The following is a 13,611-nucleotide window of genomic DNA, read 5'->3' on the forward strand; positions in this document are numbered from 1 at the left end:
ATTTCAAAACCAAGATCCCCAACACCACTGTGCCTTCTTGCCCATTTCAGAAAAGATTTTTAGCCTGCCTAGAATGCCTGACGATCCAAATGCCGTATCTTTTTAAACCACCTCTTCATTGCCAAGGTGCTTTGATCCATTCAATTAACCAAACTCAGAGCAAAGCTATTTATTTACCCTCCAGGGGCTTAATAACAGCATGGCTTACAGGCCTCTCAAGGCTTTGCATTCTTGCTCCCAGGAGCTCTCAACTTTTTTTTTTTTTCAGTGTTATTATACAATAAAGCTCTCTTTATAAAATTAGTTTTCAATTGAGTATTTGAAATAGAGAGGGGTATGGCAAGTCGTATTTACCTTCACAGTTTCGTATCCATTCATCTTGAGAGGGAGCGTGTGTCTCTTTTGGACCACTGGGCACTGCAGAGCAGAGCCAGGAAGTACAAAACAGTGTTCTCCTTCTGCTCACCCATAAACCATGCTCCGTGTCCGGAGCCAAGCAAGGCAGTGAGTACCGCTCTCCACAGCAACTAAGCCTGTGGTCTCCTCTCCCAGCCTCCCCAGGAAACAGAGCCTAGAACTATAGTTGATCCACCTCCGAATATAAGTGTTTTACTGTCTTTCTAAGGACAACCCCCCTCCCTCTGCCCCAAAGTCATTTTGGATTTTTTCCCTTTACAGGCCTCCCTCTCCCCCCAGACCTCTCTCTGCTCAGTCAACATGGCAGTTGTTTCTGGCTGGGCCCTCTGGGCAGTAAATAGGTCAATTATGACAAAAAGGTCCCAGTTGTTGCTGTTGCTTCTTGCTGCAGGTGGCAAGCAGGTTCCTGTGTGTGATTCCCAAGGGGCTCTACTTATTATCAACAGCGTATCTTACTTGTTGTTGTTTTTTCTCCCCCTCTGGCCCCTGGCCCATTTCTGCAAAAGTAAGAGTGTCGTTTCTTCAACAAATAAAGGATTTCCTCTGCGCACTCATAGGTTTGGTAAAACTCCATTACTTTAAAATTTCTCTGCCCCACTTAGGAGTTCTTTCCAAAAAGTGCTGCGCCACAAGTGCTATTGGATGGCATGCACTGTCAGGCTATTTTTTAAATTTTCCTTTTGACTACAGCACTTGGAAAACCTCGCTCACCTGCCTTAGCCTGGGTTCTTACCAGGCTGTGGACTCGGTTATTCAGAGATTGGGTATCTAAGTCCTTTTCATTTACCTACCCTTTCATTAGGAAAGGAATTACATGGCATCAGAATTATAGCATTTGATTTTACTACTGGTTGGTTAAGTCTTTTCTTTGCAGAAAGGGTGTTGTAGAAATAGATGGAGAGATCAGGTTTTTAAAGGTTTGAAATAATCTGTAAGTATTGTAGCCATTAGTTGAGTGCTTCCCCCAGGCACTGGACTGTAGGCTTATAGACACTGCTTTATTTAATGGATTCAATAATCTTATGGGGGTCTCGTTACTATCTCCATTTTATGGATGCATAAATAGGCCCAGACTTTTTAGTCCATAAAATGGTCTCAAACAAGAAAATATCAAAGCCGCATTATGAGTATAGATTTTATTGAATCCAAAACCTGTGCTACTAGGTACCCTGCCACAAGCCCTCTTACTGACAAACAAATTTTCAGTTGGCCAAACTCTCATAATGGTCATTTAGAATTTAAGGCACCATAGCTGCTAGCATTTTGTTATTGTTGTTGCTGGATCCTCTATCTACATTTTTTTAAAAATCTGGACCACAGATCCGCAGGACACTGGATATGGGTTTGCCTCTCCTGAAGTATGTAAGGCCCATGTGCTGAATTCGGGTCATCTGTGGACTCCTGTGGCCTGTCATGTGTCGGTGTCACAACCTCTCCCCTTACTTCAGACCGACAACCTGACTGTTGCAAAGCTCTCTCAAAGACATCACTGAAATACTTCAAACATGTCCCTGGCCTGACATGTTGAGAGTTAAATATGATGTTGCTCTCAGGTTTTTCTCCTAAGACATTTTAGCATGTGCTCAAATTTCTCATTAATCCCAACCTCATTCATTCTTATGACACAATTTTCATACGCTGTACAAGTGAGACTACCCTCTCATTCCAGACAACCCACTTTAGTCAACTTCCACACGTAAGCCATCCAAACGAATCTGAATTTACCCTGACATGCAAACGGCTTTTAGAGTTTTTCTACTCGCATCGGCATCAACGATTAATATTAATAATAGACATTTGTACAATTATTTCAATGCATATTTCACATGTATAATTTCACTTCATCCTCACAACATGAGGCAGATCTCATTTTACAGGTGGGAAAACTGAGACTCAGAGAGATTGCATAACCTGCCAACAGTTCATAGCCAGGGAGTGGTAGAGTTGGCAATTAACCCTGGGGCATTGACTCCAAAGCCAATGCCGCTATCCTGGTGCCAAACTAGCAGATACTTCCTTTCTAGAGCTTTATAGGGACCTATAACACAAGTCAAAATATGTCCTTTCGCTTTTCCCTGAAGGAAGGACTCCCAGGGTAAACAAAAAGAGACAAAGAAAAACTTAAAGCCATACCAAATGTCTTAGAAAACACTGCAGAGATGAGCCATTATCAATTTATTAGGTGTTTTTTTCTTCTTTATATGAAGGGCACATGGTTCTGCTGACCCAATCACTTATAAAGTTCAAGTTTGAAATATTAGAGCTAATAGTCCATGAAATATACTTATTCATAGAAGCTGGTTTGAAAAATCTAGGTTGCTAGCAATAATAGACATCATAAATTATGATAAATATGTATGCCCTAGTCATTTTGCATTTTGGAATAACACAGTTCCATGCTCTTATGAGGCGGGTTTTAAACAATGTGCAGTGCTTCAGGGTGGATTCTTAAACCTTGAAAGACAGAAAGGAAAGGCCAGTAGATTCTGATAAAGAAGAAGGAGCCTGGCCAGCATGGCTCAGTGGTTGAGCGTCCTCTTCTGAACCTAGAGGTCACGGTGCAATTCCCGGTCAAGGCACATGCCCAGGTTGTGGATTCGATCCCCAGTAGGGGGCGTGCAGGAGGCAGCCGATTAATTATTGTCTCTCATTGATGTTTCTATCTCTCTCTCCCTTTCTTCCTCTTTGAAATCAATAAAATATTTTTTTTAAAAGTAGAAGAAGAAAAAGGAATACAGAGGTCTGGTTAATATTATTAAACTTTTCTAACAGTATTCATTTCTTTACTACTTTCTAGTTACCTACCACCTCCAGAGATGACCAACAAGTGCCCCATCCCTTTCATTATATCTAAGCGTAGTAGCTATTAGTACGTGAATGGTGCTACTGACACATAGTAGGGTGGGCTTCTGGGGCTGCTTTTTATGTTCATCTGCTCTCTCTCCCCCAGCTGTCCCCTGTGCTACTCATGCATTTGTGAGCATCGGTAAGACTATTGACAGAGGTAGAAGCACATTTTGTCTGTGGCACTGATGAAACCTAATTAGCCCAGTTATTAGACCAAAACCCATGATACTGGAAGCAACAGCTTAAGTGTTCCAGCCAATCAACACACTTGGGGGTGTGATTTCATGTGATTTCAACACTTCCCATACAGTGTTCACTATTCTTCTAAAAGGAAGCATGGAGGCCAAGCCAGACAACCTGGGTAAGTGACTGCCCTGCCACAAATTAATCATGCCATGCTGGGCAAGTCACTTAAACCTCCATGACTCTCAAAGCACCTGCTTTACAGGTTGTTGGCAGGATTAAATGAGTTGATACCTTTATAGCATCATCACTCGCCTTTACCCAAAGGATGAAGTCCATTTCCCTTCACATGATTTAAAAAGCCTTCAGTTCACTCTCCAGTCTCATCTTTGCCATTCCCCTTAAAGCTCAGGCATCAGCCACACTGAATGTCTTTTTCTTCCTTACACATATCACTCCCATTTGCACACACTGTTCCTCTTCCTGCCTCCCCATCCCTAACTACTTTGCCCTCTTTCTCTCTCTGTCCCTCTCCTTTAAATCTTAGATCTGACATCGCCTCTCCCCTTACCATCAAACATGCACCAGAACACTAGGTACTTTATATACAAAATCAATCACTTGCTCACTTAACAAATATTTAATAAGCACCCAGGGACTGCTCTGGGTTCTGGATAGAGGGCACAAGAGGGACACGGTCTCTGCTACCATGCTAGATGGACAAACAAGAAAGTAAGTTAGCTAATCAGTACTCAGTAACATATGTAACTGTTCATGATAAATTGGATAACGTTTTTAGAAATAATTAGTTTGTACTCAAATTATGAGGAAAGATCCTTTATTTTTAAGAGATGTTTGGAGTTAAGAACTGTAGATGAGGATGATAGGACAGAGAAAGGCTTATGAGGATGGGGACGTGGATATTGGATGACCCAAGAATGCGTCTCTTGGGAGGGGATGTTGGAGCTGAGATGGGAAAGGTGCATAGAAGCCTGACATGCAGAAGTCTCGGGCAGAGTATGCCAACCTGGACGAGCTTCTCAAGCAGTGACCCACAGGCTGTGCACGTTAATGATTCTCTCATGATCTGCCTCCTTCTCTAGACGATAAACTCTCTCACTGTGGAGATCATGTTTTGTGGCCCACGTGGCCCAGTGTGAACACCAGTGCCTGGCACTGAGTAGATGCTCCAAAAACATTTGTTGAAGTAATAAAAGTAATCCATTAACAAAATAAAAGTAGCTAATTATTAAAGTGTTAAGTGAGGGATGACCACTCTAACATAAGAATATCAAGATCTTAAAGAACCACAGAGGAAGCTAGTAAAATCGACACCCAGTGATCTCCAACTTCTACCATTCTGCCTTGTCCACTAAATTTGGGAGCCATGAGTTGCGCACATGGATCACCAGCAGTGCCCGTCCACCAGCAGACACTGGGGAAAGAAAGGCCTCACTCTGGGATGCTTGCCAGTGGGGTAGTAAGAAGTGTTTGCTAAAGAGCAAAGCAGATGCTGAGATGCCGTCATAACTAACGGTCATGCCCAGTTAGTTAGAAATGCACCCTCCCCCTAACGCAGGCTCACACCCTTCCCTCTCCCAGCCTGATGGGCCCTCCCTTTGGGCCCAGCACCCTGAACTACCCAGCCTGCCCAGCAGTGAGAAGACACTGCCATCCTCGCTCAGAGCATGATTCTATGCGCCAAACCTTAACATGAGAAATAGTCCCTAAGTAAAGCCCCCTCCCTACAGCCCCTCAGAGCTTCTCCTTACTTCCTTCAGACTAAAATCCCTTCAGGGCTCTTCTGGAACCCTGTGGTGTGAAAGATACATGATCACAAAATCAGAGGCTGAAAGAGATATTGAGAGACAATTTGAGTTAAAGCTTCAGAGACATTTAAACAATCTGTAGAAGGGGAGAAGCTACCATCTATATTATTTTAAGTCCTATAAGCAGGAATTCTATGATCTTTCATAATAACTCAAGTTATTGACAGTGATGGGTGACTTACTTCTCATCCCATGAAGATCAGTCTTTGCTTAGATCCAATAACATTAAAAGTTATCAGATGCTACCCACCCGGTGTGGCTCAGTGGTTGAATGTCAATCTATGAACCAGGAGGTTACAGTTCAATTCCCAGTCAAGGCACATGCCCGGGTTGCAGGCTTGATCTCTCTCATCATTGATGTTTCTATCTCTCTCTCATTCTCCATTCCTCTCTGAAATCAATACACAAAATTTTTTTTAAGTTATCAGAGGCCCATATTAAGGATATGAGGGTTTAGGGAGAGGGTGGGGTAGAAGATGACTCAGAGCTTTGATGTCTTGGAAACTGGATGAATGGTGGCAATATTCACATTAGAAAGGACATCAAGAAGAGTTGTGGGAGAAAAGGCAAGGCTTACTACTAACTTCTTAAAACTACTGTTGACTAGAACCTTGATAATTTTAGCACAAGTTGAGACAATGAAACAGGAAATATCAGTGCTGGACACTGCCAGAGAAGAAACACACTAATTAGTTATGTTTTTCCACCTTGCCAAATCTGTCTTTGATTTGCTTTCCGCAACCCCTTTGTTGTTTGGCAATTGCTCCATTAGTGGGTGGAATAAAACATACAGATACAACATAATTCAAATAAGCTCACTTTGCTACTTGTCAAACAAAGTTTTGACTACAAGAGGAATTTTCCATAAAGAAACCTAATTAAAGAATATTGAAATTCACACAAAAAAATGGTAAAGGTCATAGGATAAGCAAATAGATTTCCTCCTTTCAAACAGCCCCCCAAAAGCCCTTTTGACTATTCCCTCCAACATGGCTTAATTTATAAATACACATCCAAAAATGTTACCTTTAAAAGTATAGCAATATTATTCTTAACTTGCATGTTAAAACTGCATCAAATAAGATCACAGTTGTATTTATGCTAAGATTCATGTGTCCTTGTTCTCCTTGACTGTTATGATCAGTGTTAGGACACCCACAACTTTACTGTGAACCTTAAATTTTAATCATACTTGAGACCCAGAAGTCAATTGTAAGAGTTTTAACTGATTAAGCAATGTTATAATATAGTTATTCCTACTTGTATTACCATGCATGCTATATTAGTTTTCTTTTTTAAATTGAATTTATTGCGGTGACAGTGGTTAATAAAATTATATAGGTTTCAGGTGTACAATTCTATAATTCATCATCTGTATATTATATTGTGTTTACCACCCATAGTCAAGTCTCCTTCGATCACCATTTATTCCCCCTTAACCCTCTTCTATCTCCCGCCACCCCCTTATATTGGTTTTCCATTAGCAGCTTAAAATAATGCCCATTTATTGGCTCACAGTTCTGTAAGTCATAAATCTAGCTTGGCATGACTTTGTTCTCCACTTAAAATAACACAAGGCTGAAATCAAGTTGTCAGCCATCTGGATTTGAAAGTCCCAGGATAAATCCACTTTTTATTTGTTGTTGGTAGAATTCAGCTCCTTGCCGTTGTAGGACCGAAGCCCCCACTTTCTCACCGGTTACTGGCTAGCGGCCATTCTCAGGTGCTTTCCATGTGGCACCCACAAGCGGTTCATATGATGTTTGCTTTCCTCCAGGCCAGCCAGTGAGAAGCTCTAGGACTTTCTCTTCTACTACCAGCCAGAGAAAATCCTTTGATTTTAAAGAATTCCTGGGATTAGGTTAGGCCCACCCAAATAATCTCACAATTTTAATACCACTGATCAGTAACCTGGATTACGTCTCCAAAATCCCTTTGCCACAAAGGTAACATAATCACAGGAATACACCAGGAGGCTGAGATCATGGGATCACTTTAGAATTCTGCCTGTCATACGTGCTATTATATCTTATCTATCATTGTTTATAATAATTCTCATAGCTATAATACATTCCTAATAAATCCTGAACAACGTGTCCCTTTAGTTAATTTCCAGAGATATTAAGTTCATCTCTTTTCTTTTCTCTACTTGACTTTTTAAAATTGTCTTCCTTTTGCCTTATTCCCTTCTAGTACACTTCTTTGTTTCTTCTTTCCTTTATGTCTCCTTAATTGTTTTTTCTCTATCCATCTCCAAACTCCTTTCTCTGTCTCCAGGTAAGGATATTGCCATTTCAAGTGTATTTTACACAGAGACACTCTGTAATTAGTTATAATGATATGCTATACTTCTATGTGTCGCTCATCAAATCCTCAAAGCTTATAAGCCTTAATTATGCCTCACAATGTATTTGTGAGGATGAGGAGGAGGATTATTCCATTTTACGGATGGGAAAATTAAGACTCAAAGGGATGGAGAATCATCCTTAAATCATCCAGACAAAAGAGAGGATTGGAGCCGGGTAGACAGTCTTCTCCAACCTTGATAATTCTTAGGGCGTTTTTAAAAGTCCTTCCCAATGATTGTCACTGTATAACATACAGTTCCTTCATTAATCTCCCTTCATTGATGGTATCTCTGCTGCCTACTGGAATCCAGGCAGGCATGGCAAACTCAGGAAGGAGCCACTGATGAATCACTTCAAGGCCTGACAAAGAGTGTGGAAGGAAATTGTTTAGGAGAAAGAGAACCAGAGCCCAACCTCAGGAGTAGCCAGAATTAACTGGGGAGAAAGGGTATCAGACATGGAATTACCAAACCCCTAAACTAAAAGGGACCACAAAAGCCATCTAGTTCTCACTTGACAAGTAATAAAAATATGGCTTAGAGACATGAAGTGGCTTAAACTTTATTCCAAATTGAGCCCAGAGCTGAGCTGGTATCAGAGTCCCAGTGCTGGGATGCCCAGAGCAATGGCCTTTTAGCTCACTGGTCAAAACAAAAATCAGGACCCAAGAATTTTGGAGCATAAGGATCCCCTAACTTTGAAATAAAAATCTATTTGCTTAGCAAAGGAACAGGAAAGAAAAAATGTTAAGAACAGCTATGTCTGAATGATTTGCTTTTTATATGTTTTCAATGTTTTACAAATATTTTATGTGCTATTATCATCAGAACAATAAATATAATTTAAAGGTATTTGAAATTGTAGAGATTTTTTCAGATTATATACAAGTTCTATTCAAAGTAACAAGGGGTTGGCGTTGTTGGTATAGTGGTGAGCATAGCTGCCTTCCAAAGTAACAAGGGAATATATGCCTTCCAACCTCTTCTCTTTTATATTCTTCCTCTGAAAAGCTTTCACATCCTTATAATTTTAAAGTGCTCCAAATGCAAAAATAGCGTGCTTGAACTCAGCATCTCACCTGTACTCCCTCCTTCCAGCTACCTGTTGTGCCTTCCTGACTAAATGTCCTTCCAGAATCTCAAACCCAACACAACAAAAATCAAAGCAGATTTTCCCGACTTCTATATTTTTTGAAATGGTACCACCAATGTTCTAGTCCATGTAAGCTACCAGGATATAATAATATAACCACTTTAATTGGCCAATGTACATAATGCAGAGAAAAAGTGTTGAAATTTTCAGGCATTTCTGGGAATGCTTGAGAGACCTGAATTCAGACTTTAAGGTGAACAGGTATTGGTCAGGTAGGCAAGGTAGAAGTGCATAGTGTATTTGGAAAACGTTATATCTCTAATCTGACTAGAAAACCTATTGCATGTAGGGATGGACAATGAGTACAAAAAATGGTCTGAAGCAAAGATCTAAGGGGTCTTCAAGTCATATAAAAAGTATTAACTTTGTTTTTAATGATGAAGAGCTATTGAAGAAATTAAGCAGAGGAACGGGATAATTCAATTTGCATTTTAGAAAGACAAGCCAGTTGGTAGTGTTCAGGATGGTCTGAAAGGAGGGAGGGAGCCAATATGGATGCTACTGCCATAGTCTTGGCCAAAGATAATGAATGGGGAGGGAGAGGAAGAGGGATTCAAAAACTCTCAGGCATGTAGACGTCATAGGATATCATGAGTGATCGATGTAACAGGTGAGAGAAATGGGAGTATCACGGACAACTCCATGTTCTGGCCTGTGAAACTGGCATCTTTAATCAGGTAGTTTCCATTGCTCATTTGAAATATGTCCTACACTCACTCATTCTACTTTTCCTGTAGTCAACCTAGTTCAGGACATATTGCTCTCCCATCACTACTTTAAGAGCTTCTGACTGGTATCCAAGACTAGAGTTTCTTCTCCGGTCTTTCAACCCATTGTATATATCATCACTCAGTGCAATCTTCAACATCTTCAAACATTTGCTATTGCTTACAGCAATATCATGCCAATTGCTTCCAAGGCCTCATCAGTTAGGTCACAAACTCTACCTTCAGTAAGACTTTTCATGCTTCCCAATTATTTTAAAAAAATTGATACCTTGGACCTCATTAAAATTAAGAATTCTTCTTCATCAAAAGGCATCATTAAGAAAGTGCAAAGATCATCCACATGGCAGTGGGAAAAGAAGTTTACAACACACAAATGGCTCATACCGAAAATATATAAAGAACTCCAAATCAGTTTGAAAAAGATAGGTAATTCAGTAGAAAATTTGGAAATAATTTAAAACAGGAAGTTCACACAAAAAATATCCAAATGGTTAATAAGCATGAAAAAGTACTCAGTTTCATTTGTCATTAGGAGCAAATTAAAGCCTCATAACAAAACCAAACGTTAGTAATGACAAAGAGCAACTTAAACTCTATAACTGAGTGATGAACTGATAAAAGTCACTTTAGAAAACTATTTAGTAATATTTACTAAAGTTGGGCATACTGTTTGACTGGGGAATTTCATTTTTAGGTGTATACCTAACAGGGGAACCTATATTTGAATACAAAAGGACATGTACGAGAATGTTCTTAGCAGCATGATTTAGAGTAACTAAAACGACAAAGAATCTAAATGTCCACCAACAGTAGAATAAATCCTTAAATTTTGGTAAGTTCAGATATTGGAATGCTATGTAACAATGGAGATTTGCAAACTTCTGTTCACAGAACTACAAAATCTCCTAACTACGCTTTTATCAGAACATGTCCCCACCGTTCAGTGCACGTGACTGTACTGCCAGTGATGTGAGGAACAAACTGTCCTTTGTTTCTGATCCAGAAGTGTCATGTCTCTTTGGCAGGATAATTTGTTAGTTTGCAAGCAGGGTAAATGCTCAGACCTTTCATACGGCTTGACATTGATTTGCCATAAAAATCACAACATAAACCTTAGTTCATGTCATGAGCATCAGACATGGGCTTCATTTATTGCACCCAGAGGGAGACACTGCATCTTCCAAGGCTGTTTGCTACTAGTATATCCTTGACAAGATAGACTCTGAAATGGGCACTCAGTGTCTGCTCTCAGCACCTGCACCTGCAGGCATACAAGAGACCCACGGAGAATCGTGGCTCGCTAATTCATAGAGAAAAGAAGCACTGAAATATTTAATGAGTAGCTAGCTACCTTTTGTCTGCTATGATGAATCTTTCTTGCATGTTAAACTTACTATAGTCTCAATATTTAAAGCTGTTATAAAACAGAGGGTTGGTGATATAACATTTTTAAGATTACTTGAGAATAGAGTTCACATGGTGGAAGGATGACAGTTTTCGAGTCCTGAGTCTTCCAAATTCTTAGCTATATTATAGTAGGGTCTTTTTAATATATATATTGATTTCAGAGAGGAAGGTAGAAGGAGAGAGAGATAGAAACATCAATGATGAGAGAGAATCATTGATCGGCTGCCTCCTGCATGCCCCACACTGGGGATGGAGCCCGCAACCTGGTCATGTGCCCTGACTGGGAATCAAACTGTGACCTCCTGGTTCTTAGGTCGATGCTCAACCACTGAGCCATGCTGCCCAGGCTGGCAGGGCCTTACTCATACCCCAAACCCCTTGCCTTAAGTTCAGGCATTGAAGGAAGCTGGTACTATTTCCTTTATCTCTATTTTAAAGGAAGTTTCAGGTAAAAAGTGACAGGGATGATACCAGCCACTGAATATGTATATATATATGAGAGAGAGAGAGAGAGAGAGAGAGAGAGAGAGAGAGAGAGAGAGAGAGAGATGGTCACTCCCCTTTATTAGTAGAAAGGGAGAGAAAAAGAACAAAAGTTGCTAAACAACATAAGAAGTACTATCATGGTAAGAGAAGTGACATCACAAAGGCCAGGATCATCAAATCATGCCAATATTTTTATTTCTAAAAAGCCATTATCCTTAGAAAGCAGCAAAGGGAAAGCAGTAGTTGTGGATATTGTGTGAGTAAAATATTTAATCATTCAAGCAAGCAGAATTAAATATAAGTAAATAAAATGGCTTCTCTAGAATGTGACGGCAAGATTAAGTGTTCTTTTTGCAGAACCCTATGGAAAAGAAAACAATTAAGACTCAGCCTTGGGAACGCCCATGAGTGTTAGTATCCTTTCCAAGTTTAAATTAATAGATGATTTTTTTTGTTCATTTAATAAATAAGTTAAATAATACATCTTTTGAATGAGTTAAGTGTAAATTAACCAGAAATACTCGTCCTTGGTAATAATGCCATTTATAAAATAATTTAGTTTGTTTAGGGTGCTGCTAATTTAAACAAGGTAACGGGCCCTGCACATGACATTCTTGCATTAATTCGGAGGTTCTTGGCTAATAGCATCAGAATTTCCAAAGGACATTTCAGAAAACACACACATAGTAGGGACATTATCATAACAGGCCTCACAGCCATCACTCACCAAGACCATCCTGGTCCCTCTACCCTTTCATTCAGAAAATAGTCTCTGGAAGGAAAAAAAAAGAAAAGAAAGAGAATGATGGGGCTGAGGGAGTCGTTGGAATAAATTGCGAAAACGGAACATCTATGTTTCTCAGAATCACCACTTTTCCTGTGGAGTTGTAGCGAGTGCTGTAATTTATGATATTATCTTTGCTTTTATGTTGTCTTGGGTGAGACTCCTTTCCATCTTTCCCTTTGAGTCATGTGGAATGGCTACTAATGGGAACGATGACAACATGGCCTGAGTCATACAGTCAAAGGGGAAGAAAAGCTGCCGCAGCTGATCATCACTTCTCCAGATGCCACGGCAGAGGTAAAGCAGCCGAGGGTATAAATTATAAGTGCAGGGCCTTTCCTAGGCAATGGCAAAGTTAAACGGAAAATCGATAGACAGTGATAGATCACGTGTTTATTGTGTGGGATGTCTTTGGCTACAAAATACCTTCCGGTCTTCAAGAAATTGGCAAACCAGTTCCAAAGACAAACCATGGACACATAGGCTAGCAAATAACACAGTGGAAATCTCAATCTTCAGTCCTCTGCCCTTTACCAGACGGTTCTTTCTACCACCACACCCCCTGAACACAGACCAAGAACAGCATGTAACCGCACTTTCATGAGGTAGGGACATGACTAATTAGTTAACATTCCACAGGAATTAGTTAACGCTCCTGGAGAGAATTTTCTTAAATATACATTTTTATTGATTTCAGAAAGGAAGGGAGAAGAAGAGAGAGATAGAAACATCAATGATGAGACAGAATCATTGATTGGCTGCCTCCTGCACGCCCCCTACTGGGGATGGAGCCCGAAACCCGGGCATGTGCCTTTGACCAGAATTGAACCCGGGACCCTTCAGTGTGCAGGCCAACACTCCATCCACTGAGCCAAACCAGCTAGGGCCTGGAGAGAGTTCTTGATCCATGGACTATAGTCTGCTTGAATGTAATCAGAGAGGTAAGAAAATAATTAAAATGTCCTGACCCCACAGACACCTAAGCAGGTGAGTTTCAAGATGGCAGTCATCATAGTGTTCAATGCTGAATTTACTCATGGGTCCTTTTCTCAAAGTGCTCCTCTCTTTTGTGTCTCATGAGCCCACCTTCTCCATTAACAGTAGACCTTGGAGCTTAAAACTCTTCACCACCCAACCACCACATCCATTGGCCACTTGCTACACAGTGTGATTTTAGAGACATTCTAGCATTCACCCTTATCCATCAAGTCTTTTTACCTCACAGCCACAGCGATATGCCATTCATGGTTGTTAGCTAAGACATGTTAATGCAGTCCCCTGTGTCCTTAGTCCTTTCACGAACTTTTGTAACGTCTGTGCTTGAAATGACTAACCTCTAAAGGAGGTTGGGTTTGCCTCCATCAGCATTTCACTGAGAACTGAATTTCAAATTTGTCAGTGTTGTAACTGCTGAGCTGTTCTTTAGCAAA

The sequence above is a fragment of the Myotis lucifugus genome, unplaced genomic scaffold (genome assembly GCF_000147115.1).
Source record: "Myotis lucifugus unplaced genomic scaffold, Myoluc2.0 scaffold_1, whole genome shotgun sequence".
Lineage (NCBI taxonomy): Eukaryota > Metazoa > Chordata > Mammalia > Chiroptera > Vespertilionidae > Myotis > Myotis lucifugus.